At 41.9% G+C, this 13,363-nt stretch overlaps 1 non-coding gene across 1 annotated transcript; it reads right to left on the reverse strand.

Annotated features, from left to right (window-relative positions):
* Positions 1 to 285: 285 nt before the first annotated feature.
* On the reverse strand, positions 286 to 392 carry LOC147934490 (small nucleolar RNA R71). Its single transcript, XR_015573329.1, has one exon. It is a non-coding gene; the product is annotated as a small nucleolar RNA R71 (small nucleolar RNA).
* Positions 393 to 13,363: the final 12,971 nt, after the last annotated feature.

Genomic DNA, 13,363 nt, shown 5'->3' on the forward strand with positions numbered 1-13,363 from the left:
ATTTTCGAGATCAAGAGTAGTCTCATCTAGATGATACAAAGCAACAATTTTCATGGATTGCCAATGGAGGACCCATTGAATCATCTGGATGAATTTGATAGGCTCTGTAGCCTCACCAAGATAAATGGAGTTAGTGAGGATGGATTCAAACTCAGGCTTTTCCCATTCTCTTTGGGCGACAAAGCACACATATGGGAGAAATCACTCCCCAAGGAGTCCATCACCACCTAGGAAGCGTGCAAGAAGGCGTTTCTGGCCAAATTCTTCTCCAACTCTAGAACCGCAAGGGTGCAAAATGACATTTCCAGCTTTGTTCAGAAGAACAATGAAACGTTCAGTGAAGCTTGGGAACGTTTCAAGGGATACACTACCCGATGTCCTCATCATGGCTTCAGCAATGCTTCATTGATGAGTACACTTTACAGAGGAGTGCTCCCCAAGATACGGATGTTGCTGGACACTGCAAGCAATGGTAACTTCCTCAACAAGGATGTTGATGAAGGTTGAGACCTAGTGGAGAACTTGTCTCAATCTGATGGCCATTATAATGAGGAATATGATCGTAATGTGCGATCTACAGGAGAGAAAGATGCCAAGTACAAGAGGGACATGAAAGCCCTCAATGACAAGCTCGATAAGCTCCTTAACCAGAAGCAGCATGTTCATGCAATATCAGAGGAAGAGCAGTTTTTACAACAAGATGGGGAGACTGTTCATATAGAGGATGTGAACTACATCAACAACCAAGGAGGTTACAACAAAGGGTACAACAACTACAAGCCGAATCCGAATCTGTCTTACCGTAAGCCGAATGTTGCCAATCCTCAAGACCAAACCTACCCATCAGCAGTTCAAGGGAACCAGGTCCAACAGAAGCCTTTTGTTCAATACAACCAAGCCTATGCCCCTAAGCAGCAGTATTCTGGAAATATCCACCAACCCATTGCACCACCTGGATTCCAACAACAGCAAGGCCCGCAGCACCAATCCCAAGACGCTGACCTACGCGGCCTAATTCAGTAGATGATTCAAAATTAGGCTACCGCTGCTATGGACACTGCAAAACGTTTTGTGGAAATGAGCAACAAGATCGACTCTGGATACAATGACTTGACCGCCAAGTATGATTCGCTCAATAATAAGATGAGGTACCTAGAGGGCCACCACAACAACCAACCAGCTTCAAAGATCAACCAGCTTCCAACCCTAAGGATTATGCCACTGCCCAAGCCATCTTCCTTGATGATAACTATGAGGATTACCTCACTGAGGACAGTGAAGATCAAGATGGGGAGGATATGGATCACTATGGGATAAATGAGGCCAAGCACTACATATCCGAGTATGAACCCGAGCCTTTACCCGAGGAGCCTGATCGAGTTGATGATCGAGCAATGGTTCGAGAATCGCAAATTGAAGAACCACCCAAGGCTGAACCCGATGATCTACCCGATGATGGTGATCGGATGATACATCGGGTAGATGTTCAGATGAAAGATCAACCTCGACCACTATAGCAGCAGAAGGGGAACTAGAGAAAAGGTTCAACGCTGCACTTGACATACAGCTAGAGGCGCTTGTAGAGTGTGTGGCCAAGCGTAAAGCTCCACCACCTAAGCTTTTGCCACCACACAAACTTCAGGAGGCAACTCGGCTGGAGAACGAGGGTAAGGAGGCTGTCAAGGAGATTGGGTTTGAGATTCTCAAGAGTGGAGTGTGCTTAGATCCTGAGCTGCAAATCGAGGAAAAATTGGAGGATCCTGGCTCTTTTACTTTGCCATGCTCGATAGGACTTTGGATTTTCAAGAATTGCTTGTGCGACCTTGGAGCTTCAGTTAGCATTATGCCACTGTCAGTTGCCAACAAGATGGGTTTCACCAGTTTTAAACCAAGTAGTCTGTATTTGGTTCTAGCTGATAGTATAGTCAGACATCCTATTGGGATCCTAGAAAACTTGCCACTCAGGATCGGGAGAATGGAAGTCCCCACTGACTTCATGATCCTTGATATGGACAAGGAACCAGACGATCCACTGATTCTAGGAAGACCATTCTTGGCAACAGTAGGTGCTGTGATTGAGGTAAAGCAAGGCAAGATCAGAATAGAGCATGGTGAGCACTTCAAGATGGATTTTGATGTGAAAAAGGGGATTAAGAGGCCAACCATAGATGGTCAAGCTTTTTCCACTAAGACAAAGCAGAGAAAAGTCAAATATCTTGAGGAAGTCAACACTACATTTGCTTTGGAACCTGGACAAAACCTGGAGAATAAGTTAAACCAGCCTGCTATAGTGGAGAGGATTCCAGAACCTCTCCCCCCTAGATCCCATGCTTAAAGAGCATGAAGAGTCAAGCTTAGTGACTTAAAACAAGCTCACTTGGGAGGAAGTCCCAAAGGTATCTTTTATTTTGTTTTAATTTTGATTTATCTGTTTTATATTATTTTCTATTTTTACATGTTTATTTATAAAAAAAAGGAAATTGAGGAACCCGAGGGCCAACCAGACACCGTACTCGACGCGCCTGATCGGGTGGTGAGTGGAGTCCGAATTCCACAAGCCAAACCCACTCTCGGCGAAACCCACCAACCAACCCTACTCTATTTAAGGGTTTGAACCCTTCCTCCTCAGCAGCACTGATAAGTTTCTCTACCCTAGAGCTTTTTGTTTTCCCTACTTTATATTCTCTCTCAAACTTGAGTGACCTTTGATTTTCTTTGGGAACTAACCCTATTAATCTTGAGGCTTAGTTGTTTTTCTTCTCAAGGATTCGACAATGGAGCCACACATGAAAACCTACCAAAGGAAGGGGAGAAGATCAACCTCCACCGCTGCTACAACCGGAGGTGATGCCGTCAAACCTCGAGAATCTCAAGGAAGAGGAAACGTTCCGCATTCCTAACCGCTGGCTGGACGTTTTGCTTCCCCAACCCGATGCTCGACCCGATCATCCACCCAATCCGGTGCTCGAGCGACCGATCATGTAGACCATCGAGTTCGCTCACCTAGTCCGATGGCGAGTGCTGTTCGCTGATCTCCTCGACGTAGGGACCTATCTACGTCCGAGAGAACCATTACCGACCCCAAGGAGGTCGATTCTGATGCTGATGGAGAAAAGCCAGAGGAGATCCAAACGTCGCGGCTAAGGAGCAGAGCTGCGGTTGCAAGAGGAAACAGACCAGTTTCCGAGAAGGCTGAGAAGGTAACTGAGAGAGCAGTTGAGGAAGAGGATCGTGACACAGAGGAGGAGCAGAGAGAGAGAACACGCCAAGCATCGCGGAGGCTGAAGCAGAAGGAAGTGGAGATTCCGGCAAAACTCTTCAAGGTTTTCTGGAAGATGAGCTTTGTTGGTACCCGCTACCCTCACCGTGAGACAATGAAGCAGTTGGGCATCGCTAGAGATGTTGAGTTCCTGTTCGACATGAGCCACCTGGGCCAGATGATGCGAGCCAACCTCGAGGCTTATGAGGAGGAGACGGTTCACTTCCCTCCACACTGCGGTTACATTATTTCAAAGACCACCCGACCCTACTACCCGATGGAGGGATCGAGGTCATCACCTTCTCTGTGAGGAACAAGGAGTACCGGCTCACTTTCAAGGAGATGGAGAAGATGTATGGTTTCAAGGCTGGTAATGGAGAAGGAATGGAGGTTAGCAAGGAAGAAATGAGGTCCCTATGGCTGACAATGGGAGACAAGCTCCCCTACAAGTCCACAAGCACCAAATCCGCTCAAATAAGGAGCCCTGTCTTGAGGTATTTTCACAAGTCTCTCACATGCACTCTTTTTGCTAGAAAGGAGACTGGGAATGTGAATGATCACGAGCTTCAGCTGCTAGACATTGCATTATGTGGAGTTTTGGACAATGCTAGGGATGGTACACCGCTAGTTGGGGATGTTGCAGATACTAGCATGATGTTTGTGCTGCTCGATCAGTTCTTCTACCTCAAGTCATGGGCTATTAAGAGAAGAGAAGGAGGCAGAGAGATCTTCATTGGAGGACTGATCACACCGATTTTAGTGGCTTGCGATGTGCCCTTGAAGGGAGTGGTACACGATCCGAGATGGCTGGACGTCGACTACCTCGTGCTGGCGATATTTTTGGCCTATGAGAGGCCTAACGACATGATGCTCTTCAAGTTCGTCCATCCAACCGCCGGAGCTGCACAAATGATCCTACCTAATGTAATGTGCACCAAGGTCCGGCTGGGAGATAACATCGACTTTGCACCACCTTTGGAGGAGCTGTACAATCCAGAGGAGGAATCCGAAACAGAAAAGAGAGAGGAAACCGGGCAAAGACAAGGAGATAGCTTGGAAGATTTTGATTTTGAGGAGTATGTTTGCTCTCAAAAGCAACCGGTTGGAGAGAGGGAAGCCCACAAGAGGATCGGATGGCTGAAGAGGATGAACAAGTTTTTGGTGAGAAAGGTGAAGGATCTCACCGGTTCGGTGAAGACTATGGGAGGTCAGATCAAGGAGCTGCAAGACAAGGCAAGCTTTGCCTCAGCTTCTACCTCAGCACACGCACCAACTTGGATGGGGAGAAGCGGACCGCTAGGAGGTACTCGAGGACTGCCACCTCCAGAACCTCACAGAGCATCATCCTACGAGCCCCAAGCTGAGGAGAACATCACACAACCTGAAGCATCGTGGAGAAGCCATTCAGTCGCCTATCCGACGCCTAACCCGATGGGGTACACGATGCCATATCCGATGCACCCATCGAGAACACAATCGGCTGATTACTCAGGACTCTTCCCTCCGCCTTACCAAATGCCATATACAATGCCGTATACGATGCACCCTACGAGTGGCTATACGGGTGATCACTTTGGACCTCTCCCGCCATACCCGTCGTACTATCCGATGCCCTACCCGATGAGCTACGCGATACCCCCTGGATCAACCCCTCGGATTCTGGTCCGAGCAAGTCGTCCGTGCATATCACCGAGCTCTCTGACGAGCAAACACCGGCACCTGCTGAAGCCGGAGATGACCCTGGCTACACATTGGCGAGTATGGAGGTTGCTGCAACCTCCTTCTTCACGAACCCATAAGGTATCACTTTCATCCAATCTTTGTAAATAACATTGCATTTAGTTTATTTCATTTTGTGTGATTCTTGGATTCTTTTTCCAGCTTTTATTTACACAGAGACTGTGTAATTTAAGTTTGGGGGAGGGTCGAGTATATTTTTAACTTTGTGTTTTATTTTCTTAATTTTCTTATTTCAAATCTTTGCATGCTAGTTTTATTCATTTGAGTCCGCATCTATGTGCATGAAAAACCCAAAAAAAATTTTGAAAAATTAAAAAAAAAAAAATACTGTTCATGTAGTTGCATTTACATATTAGGATTGAGTCTAATTTGTTTCATATAGGATTGTTGCATACACATCTTAGGGGACAATGATTAAAACTACCTTGTTTAAAATCAATCCTTAGGATTGAAGCTATAGCCCTTAGTGCAGTTCATTGTTGCTAGATCAATCTTTGGAAAAAAATGAAAAATATTTGCTTAGAACCTTGTGTCTTTTGAATGCTTCCTCCACTTGCTTGAACATTGGAACATCAGTATATTATTGGACTTAATTTGAATTTGAATACTTGTTCATGGTAACTCTAAATTCGGGTTAGCACTCCATTTCACCAATCTTTTTCGTTTAACCCGATTTGTTTGTCCTACCCATGAACCCAAACTTTTCTTTCAAACCTTGTTGTGAATTGTTGAGTGAGGCATTTTTCATTGTGCTATAGGTTGTGAAACCTTGAGAGTATTGAGAACGACAAAGAACTGCGTTTTGATTTAGCTAAGTTAGAATTTGAACTAGCTAATAGATTCGGTTTTGAAAGATAGGTGGTTAGTATGTTCATTTGGGGTTGGGTTGAAGAATAAAAAAAAAGAAGTCCCTAAGGTTATAATCAATTAGCTCTAAGTCTCTACGTAAAAAAAAAAAGATCTTGCTATAGTCTCCTAGAAAAAAAAGAAAAAAACAATATATATATATATATATACATATTAGGAGTTTAGCAAAGAAAAAAAAAAAAAAAAAAAAAAAAAAAAAAGAGAAGAGAGCTAGAAGTTTAAACCTTAGGGAGTAAAAAAAAAAGAGTGTTAAAATCAAGGATGTGGGTAATGTAATTCTAGGGGGTTTGATATAAAAAAACAAAAAAAAAACAAAAAAAAGTGAATGAGAAAAGGGTAGATTATCAAGAGTTAAGCTTTGTATGCCCAAATTGTTCTCAATCTTAGATAGTTTTCACAACTGTCTAGCATTCCTTCTTTTGAGAGAAAACCACCCAAAGAATTTGATTGAAACCACCTTACTAAAAAGTCTTGCCCTCGAAACCGATTGAGCTTGATTCACCTTCCATTTGCAAGAATTCGCCAAACACTTAATTGAATGTGAAAGAGATGTTCTCTACTTTTAGTTGGAGGTTGAACTAGATCGATGCATAGTAATAAGCATAGAAAAATATTTGTAAGTATGTTGATTGATTTTAGCACCATTAAACTATCTTTAAGGACTATAGCTTGAATCCTTCGCTTAGTATATAAAGGTTATGAGTCCCCATTTTCAAATCGCACTCTCCTACTTCCTTGCTAGAGGACTAGCAAGATTTAAGTTTGGGGGTCTGATAACTCTCTAATTTACATGTTTTTAGCATCCCTTTTTGTCCATATTTTGTATTATTCATACCCTTCACGTAGCATTTTTAGGTCATTAACTGTAGGAATTCACTTTTAGGCCATTTAGGATGTTGCATTTTTGCATTTGCATATTTTGAATGAAAACAGGTGCTTAAGAGCCTAACATGGGGAAAACACAAGGACAAACCCGAAGATGTACCCGAAGGAGCCATCGAGCTGGAAGAACGAGTCTGAACCCCAACACGATCAAGGAGAATCCAAGAGCATGAAGACCAACCCGAAGATCTACCCAAGGACTAACTCGACCTCATCCTCGTGTACCCCACCGAGTAGACCCTCGGGCAGGTCTGGGAAGCTAGGTCAAAGGGGTTTCCATATATAAACCCCTCCTCTCCTTCCTCGCAAACGAGCACGCCGCAGACCCTCAAACTAGAGAGCGAGAGCTTCTGTAAGAGAACTGAGCGACTCAAACACTTTTCTCTTTTGTTTTAGATTTTATTTCATAACTTTTTATCATTTCTTTAGATTTCTATCTTGTACTCTTATCCCTCTACTTTATCGTTTAATATAATGCAATTTTCGTTTATATTTGCTTTGATGTTTCCTGCTATGATTTCCGAGTAATGTAGTAAAGTTTCTAGGGATGGGATAGATGATTTTGTGTTCTTGATCGGTTAGGATGTCTTAGTTGATTGTATATGTTTAATAGATTTCCTTCTAGATTGTTGTTCTTAATGTTGTCAACAAACCGAGAGGGTGAGATTAGATCTAAGGTGTTTTACCACCGAGAGGTGTAGATGAGATGCTTGAATCAACCAATGCTAGAGGTTTACTCACTTAGCCTAAGAGATTAGATGAGTAAGGGGTTTACTGACAATAATGAATCGGATCTTAATGCCTGCTTGGTCATGTTTCTCCAGCGAGAGTTGGGTAGGGGAGTGATCAAGGTTGATTGTTTCTATCACGAGAGTGTTTTAACAAGATTTTAGAGATTCATTGTCTAGGATATATTTGTTTGAGGCATGTAAGATATCTGTACTGGTTAGGAATATCTAGGATTCGATTACTCCATCCTTAGAAGCTTTCGTATTTTAACTTCTTGCATTTCTATTCATCACTCAATCCCTTACCGGAACAGGTACACGATCACCTACTTCGAGTAACCCCTCGAGTTGTTCATACCTTCTTTGCTTACTCAATCACCCCACCCGATCCTGTACTCGAATTCTTACATCGAGTGCTTAGGTCGTGTAGTTCCTTGTTTATATTCTTTTCTTTTATTATTTTACGATTGTTAGACAAAACCCCATTATTGCTTGGCTTGACATGCATTGTTCTGATTGCATCCTTCCTGCTAGCATAAACAACCATTTGGATTGATAACCCTTTGTACAACAACTGCATAGGGAATTGATACTCTGGGTGAAAAACCTGTTATCAACCGCACCCCAGGGAGAGACGACACGCGACTTGACCGCACATGTCAGGAAGAAAGACGTTTGGTTTCACATGCTTTAGGAGATTCCCGAACCGACGCTTTATCTTGTCGTTTTAAGTTTTAGGGATTCACATGCTTTTACTATATATACATTTTGTTAAGTCTTGGTTTGTGACATATTATCTTTTATCTCATTTTGTTCTTAAGGTTTTATCTAGCCTCCAAAAACGTTCTCAGACTTTGTATCCAGATATCTTTTAATTCATTGAGTTTTTGCATTTGATTTCTTCCACAAACTTGCTCATCTCATTTTTATCTATCTAAGAATGCTTGTTTCAATGTTTTCTGAGTTTGCATCCTTGATGATGATTTTCGGATCTGAGTAGTGTGGTAGTTCTTGAGGATGGGATAGATTAGGTGGAGGATCTTAGGATGTATAGTGTTTAAGCTTTGATTTGTATGATCCCTTCTGGACTAGAGTTAGAAATACTAGTTTCTCTCGGATCAATTGGAACTAGGTCTTAGACATTTCCGCACCCAAAAGGTGTTCGATGAAATGTCTGACCAACTAGTGCCAGAGGCTTACGTTCCTAGCCTAAGAGAATTAGTTGTCTAGGATGTTTGTTGACGTGAATGAACTTGTTTGTCATGCCACGTTTGATCATGTTTCTCTAGTGAGAGCTAGGTTTGGAAGTGGTTAAGTCTGAGTAGCTTCTGTCAAGAGATTGGATTAGCTATGTCGTGATGTTCATTGTTGATGGATAGTTTGCTTGTGGCATGTTAAACACTCTGTAGACTAGGATACTCATCCGACATCGATTACCCCATCCTTAGGACTTCTTTCTTTTTGATTGATATTACATTCCTAAGACTGTTTCGTTTGTTCATGCTTAGAATCGTTTTCTGTTTTCATTCATTTTCGCTTCTTGTCATACATTCTCGTTTCTAGTCTTGTAGCTCATTTTTCGTTTTGCATTCTGATCATCCTAGGATTGTTAGATAAAAACACTCTCTTTGGATTGGCTTGACTTGTGATTTCTTGATTGCATCTCAACTGTTAGCAACATCCCAACTAGATTGACACCTTAAGTATTACAACTGCATAAGGTTAATTGAACCTGCTAGGATAGACACACAAAAATCCTAGTATCAGGCATCTTTACTCCAAACGAAAAAAATTCAATTAGCTACCCTTACTTACCGTGTGTGTAATTTGAATTTTTCTCTATGAGAGTGACAACTCTGCTCACATTAAGGAAACTAGTCTTACTTTCCCGCGGCCAAATGCAGTGGTGGATTGAATCCACTGGATTCCATGTCATAATATTGGAAGTTGGACTGCACCTGTAACGCCCATGTCCCAGAAAATAATGAAATATTGGAGTTTATATCAGAAATTTGGTGGAATCGGTTTAGTATCGGTTTAGATAAATTTTGGTTTAATTTAATTAAACCAGAGAACTCTATATTTCTCTGTAACTCACGCTTCTCTTGCAGAGAGAAAAAAAATAGAACTTGTTTGTGGAGAAGAGGTGTGAGGAAGGGGAGGTTAGATTTTGGTGTGTTAGGCAAAGGAATAGAATCGTTAGGGTTTGGGAGGAAACGGTTTCGACATATCAAATCATATTCAAAGGTAACGAAATTTGGTAGAGTTATTTCCAAGCCTTTCATAGTCATTCTCCTTTTTACAGAAGTGAATTTGGATATAAATTCGTTTAGTTATTGGTATTTTCGTGAGACACGTTTTCTCATATGCTAGTTGGGACCATCGAGCATTGTAACTGAGATCGTGGTTTCTGTGGGTTTCTGTTCGGCACGAAATTTTATGGGAAGCTTTTTGACGTCTAGGGCTAGCTTTCCACCGGAGGGATTTGATAGTTAACGGTTGGTTTTTATTTTACGGTTTCGTTTTTGAGACTGTTCTTTTATGATGTTTTTGTCCAGTTTTGCTATAAAGTCGTTTTTGGTTGTGTGGCTTGTTGTAGGGCGTTGCTGCGCTGTTTCAGACATTAGGAGAGTCTCAACTGGTTGTATTTGTTGTTATAATCAATTTGTTAAGGTGAGTGCGTGACCATGAGCTTATCTAAGCGATTGAGTTGTATGACTTGTTTTGTGTGATGATGTGTAGATGTGGTAAATGTGTTATTGGGATTTCTGTTTAATGGTTGGTTTGTTATTTTTTGTTTGTGGTTGTACTCTTGATTTTCTTGTGTGTATAGCTCGTAGATGGGAGGATCGCCTCACTGGGTATTTCTGGTAATACTCACGCATCTCATTGTGTTTGTGGTGCAGGTAATGTGTACCGTGGAATCATGGCGATCAGGAGGAGGACGATCTAGGGTCTTGATTGTGTGTTCTTGGTTATGTTATTTATGTTGGAACATTGTGTAGAAGCATGTTAGGTTTCTTTTTTTTAATTGGTTATAATTGATATGGTATTTATATTAAGTTGGTTTGGTTTGTCTTCCGCTGTGCATGTTGATTTATTGTTGGATTATTGTTTGAGTTGTAATTAAATATTATAGGGTATTTAATTATATTACTATTATTTAAAAAAAACGGGTCAGGTTGTTTCAGTTTGATATCAAAGCCATTACGGTTCTAGGGCAGTTAAGGGGATTGGTGTTAGAGTTGTTTAAGGGAATTTAATCAAGGGAATTATTTTCCTGTTGCTTGGTGCATGATGTTGTGAATGGTTGTTGTGTGATGGAAATTGATTATGAGTAGTTAGTCAATTTGAGTTAGTATGGAGTCCTAGAATCATCCTCTTAGAGCCTTCAATGAGATTCCACGGTAAGTTGTTTTGTGTGTTATTAGCTTCTGTGCGGGAGGTGCAGTTGGCTATTGGCAAGTTGTTGGAAAGTGGTGGTTCACGCCAGTATTGGGAAATACTGTTGGCGGTAATTTGTGAAATTGGATGTGTTGGAAATTGATTTCCAAGAAGTTAAGTTGGAGACTTACTTCGTCCAGGGTGGCTGGAGTGCCACTGTTTAGCAAGTTAGTAATTCGCATTCTGGTCATGTGGGGGTCTGAGGGCGTGGCCGGTGTGCTTACTGGTGTTGTTGGAAGTCCAGTCGGTGCTGTGAGTGTGGCGACAGGTTTTGCTCAGACCGAGATGACCGTATTGCGGGATTTACGGACAATGTTGTTGGAGAAGATTTAATAAGATGATTAGTTCTTATGGATTCTTGATTTGTGTTGGAGTGGAATGATTATGCGATTCTAGAAATGGAAAGTTTCCAAAAATGGAAAGTTCTATGAATAGTTAGGACTTGTCTATTTTTGGAAATGGGATGTGAGATGCCTGGAGTGGCGGGAATATTTAGAGGTTGACCTGAAGAGTGGTCACAGATGAGATGATCAGTTCTCATGGATATTTGATTGGTGATGTCATGGTTCTACGAGATATGCGGGTTCTAAAAATGGGAAGTTTTATGAATAGTTAAAGCTTACCTATTAATGGAAAATGTGGTTGCAAATAAATAGAACGTTCTATGAATAGTTAGAACTTGTCTATTTTTGGAAAGGGCGTGTGTAAACACCCGAATGGTTAAGATGTTTTAGAGTTGGCCTGAATAGTGGTCATGATGGTGTTGATATTCCAGTGAGGGAATATGGTGGTTGCTAGGACATTGCGATGTTTTACGCGAACCAAGAGAGGTGGTTCCGGTCAGGAGATGCGTATAGACGTTAGGACTTGTTTGCTCATGAGGAGATGATTAGTTCTCCTGGGGAGATGATTAGTTCTCCGGAGGAATGATTAGTTCTCCTGGGGAGATGATTAGTTCTCCTGAGGGGACGATTAGTTCCTCGGAGGGGATTAGTTCCCCTAGTACCGAGATCTCGAGGGTGACAATCTGAGAGTGAGACGGTATGGCTCGAGGAAGACGGTCTGAGAGTGCAGGCGGTGCAGTTCGAAGGTTGCGACCTGAGAATGTATGAGTGAGAGAGCAAACAATGTCTAGAACGTGGTTCTGAGCATAGTGACTGGATGTAGACCTCGGAGGTCGGAAGTGATCTCGTGTTTTGGATTGTGTTGACCAGTGGGGTCAGGACTTTGTTGACTGGTGGGGTCGTGTTTGTGTGGACCAGTAGGGTCAGGATGGTGTTGACCGGTGGGGTCAGGATGGGTTAACCAGTGGGGTCAAGGTGTTGTGGACCGTTGGGTCACATTGTGGTGCGAACCATTGCGACAGTGGAAATGTTTTGCAGTAGGAATGCAGTGTTGTCAGATTCGAGGATGAATATTTATTTAGAGAGGGAGAATTATATCGCCTGTGGCCCAGAAAATAATGAAATATTGGAGTTTACATCAGAAATTTGGTGGAATCGGTTTAGATAAATTTTGGTTTAATTAAGGAACCCTAAATTTCTCTATAACTCACGCTTATCTACTCTCTTTTGGGGTTGTGGTCGTTCTTGCAGAGATAAAAAAAGAGAACTTGTTTGTGGAGAAGAGGTGTGAGGAAGGGAAGGTTAGATTTTGGTGTGTTAGGCAAAGGAGCAGAATCGTTAGGGTTTGGGAGGAAACGGTTTCGACATATCAAATCGTATTCAAAGGTAACAAAATTTGGTAGAGTTATTTCAAGCCCTTCATAGTCATTCTCCTTTTTACTGAAGTGAATTTGGATGTAAATTCGATGAGTTATTGGCAGTTTCGTGAGACACATTTTCTCATACGCGAGTTGGGACCATCGAGCATTGTAACTGAGATCGTGGTTTCGATGGGTTTCTGATCCGTACGAAATTTTGTGGGAAGCTTTGTAATGTCTAGGGCTAGCTTTCCACCTGAGAGATTTGATAGTTAACGGTTGGTTTTTATTTTACGGTTTTATTTTTGAAACTGTTTTCTATGATGTTTCTGTCCAGTTTTGCTATAAAGTCGTTTTTGGTTGTGTGGCGTGTTGTAGGGTGTTGCTGCGCTGTTTCAGATGTTAGGAGAGTCACAATTGGTTGTATTTTTTGTTATAATCAGTTTGTTAAGGTGAATGCGTGACCATAAGCTTATCTAAGCGATTTGGTTGTATGACTTTTTTTGTGTGATGATGTGTAGGTGTGGTGAATGTGTTATTAGGAGTTCTGTTTAATGGTTGGTTTGTTATATTCTGTTTGTGGTTGTACTCTTGATTTGCTTGTGTGTATAGCTCGTAGATGGGAGGATCGCCTCACTGGGTATTTCTGGTAATACTCATCCATCTCATTGTGTTTGTGGTGCAGGTAATGTGTAGCGTTGAATCATGACGATGAGGAGGAGGATGATCTAGGGTCTTGAT

This window comes from Camelina sativa, chromosome 11 (genome assembly GCF_030686135.1).
Source record: "Camelina sativa cultivar CO46 ecotype springtype chromosome 11, ASM3068613v1".
NCBI lineage: Eukaryota > Viridiplantae > Streptophyta > Magnoliopsida > Brassicales > Brassicaceae > Camelina > Camelina sativa.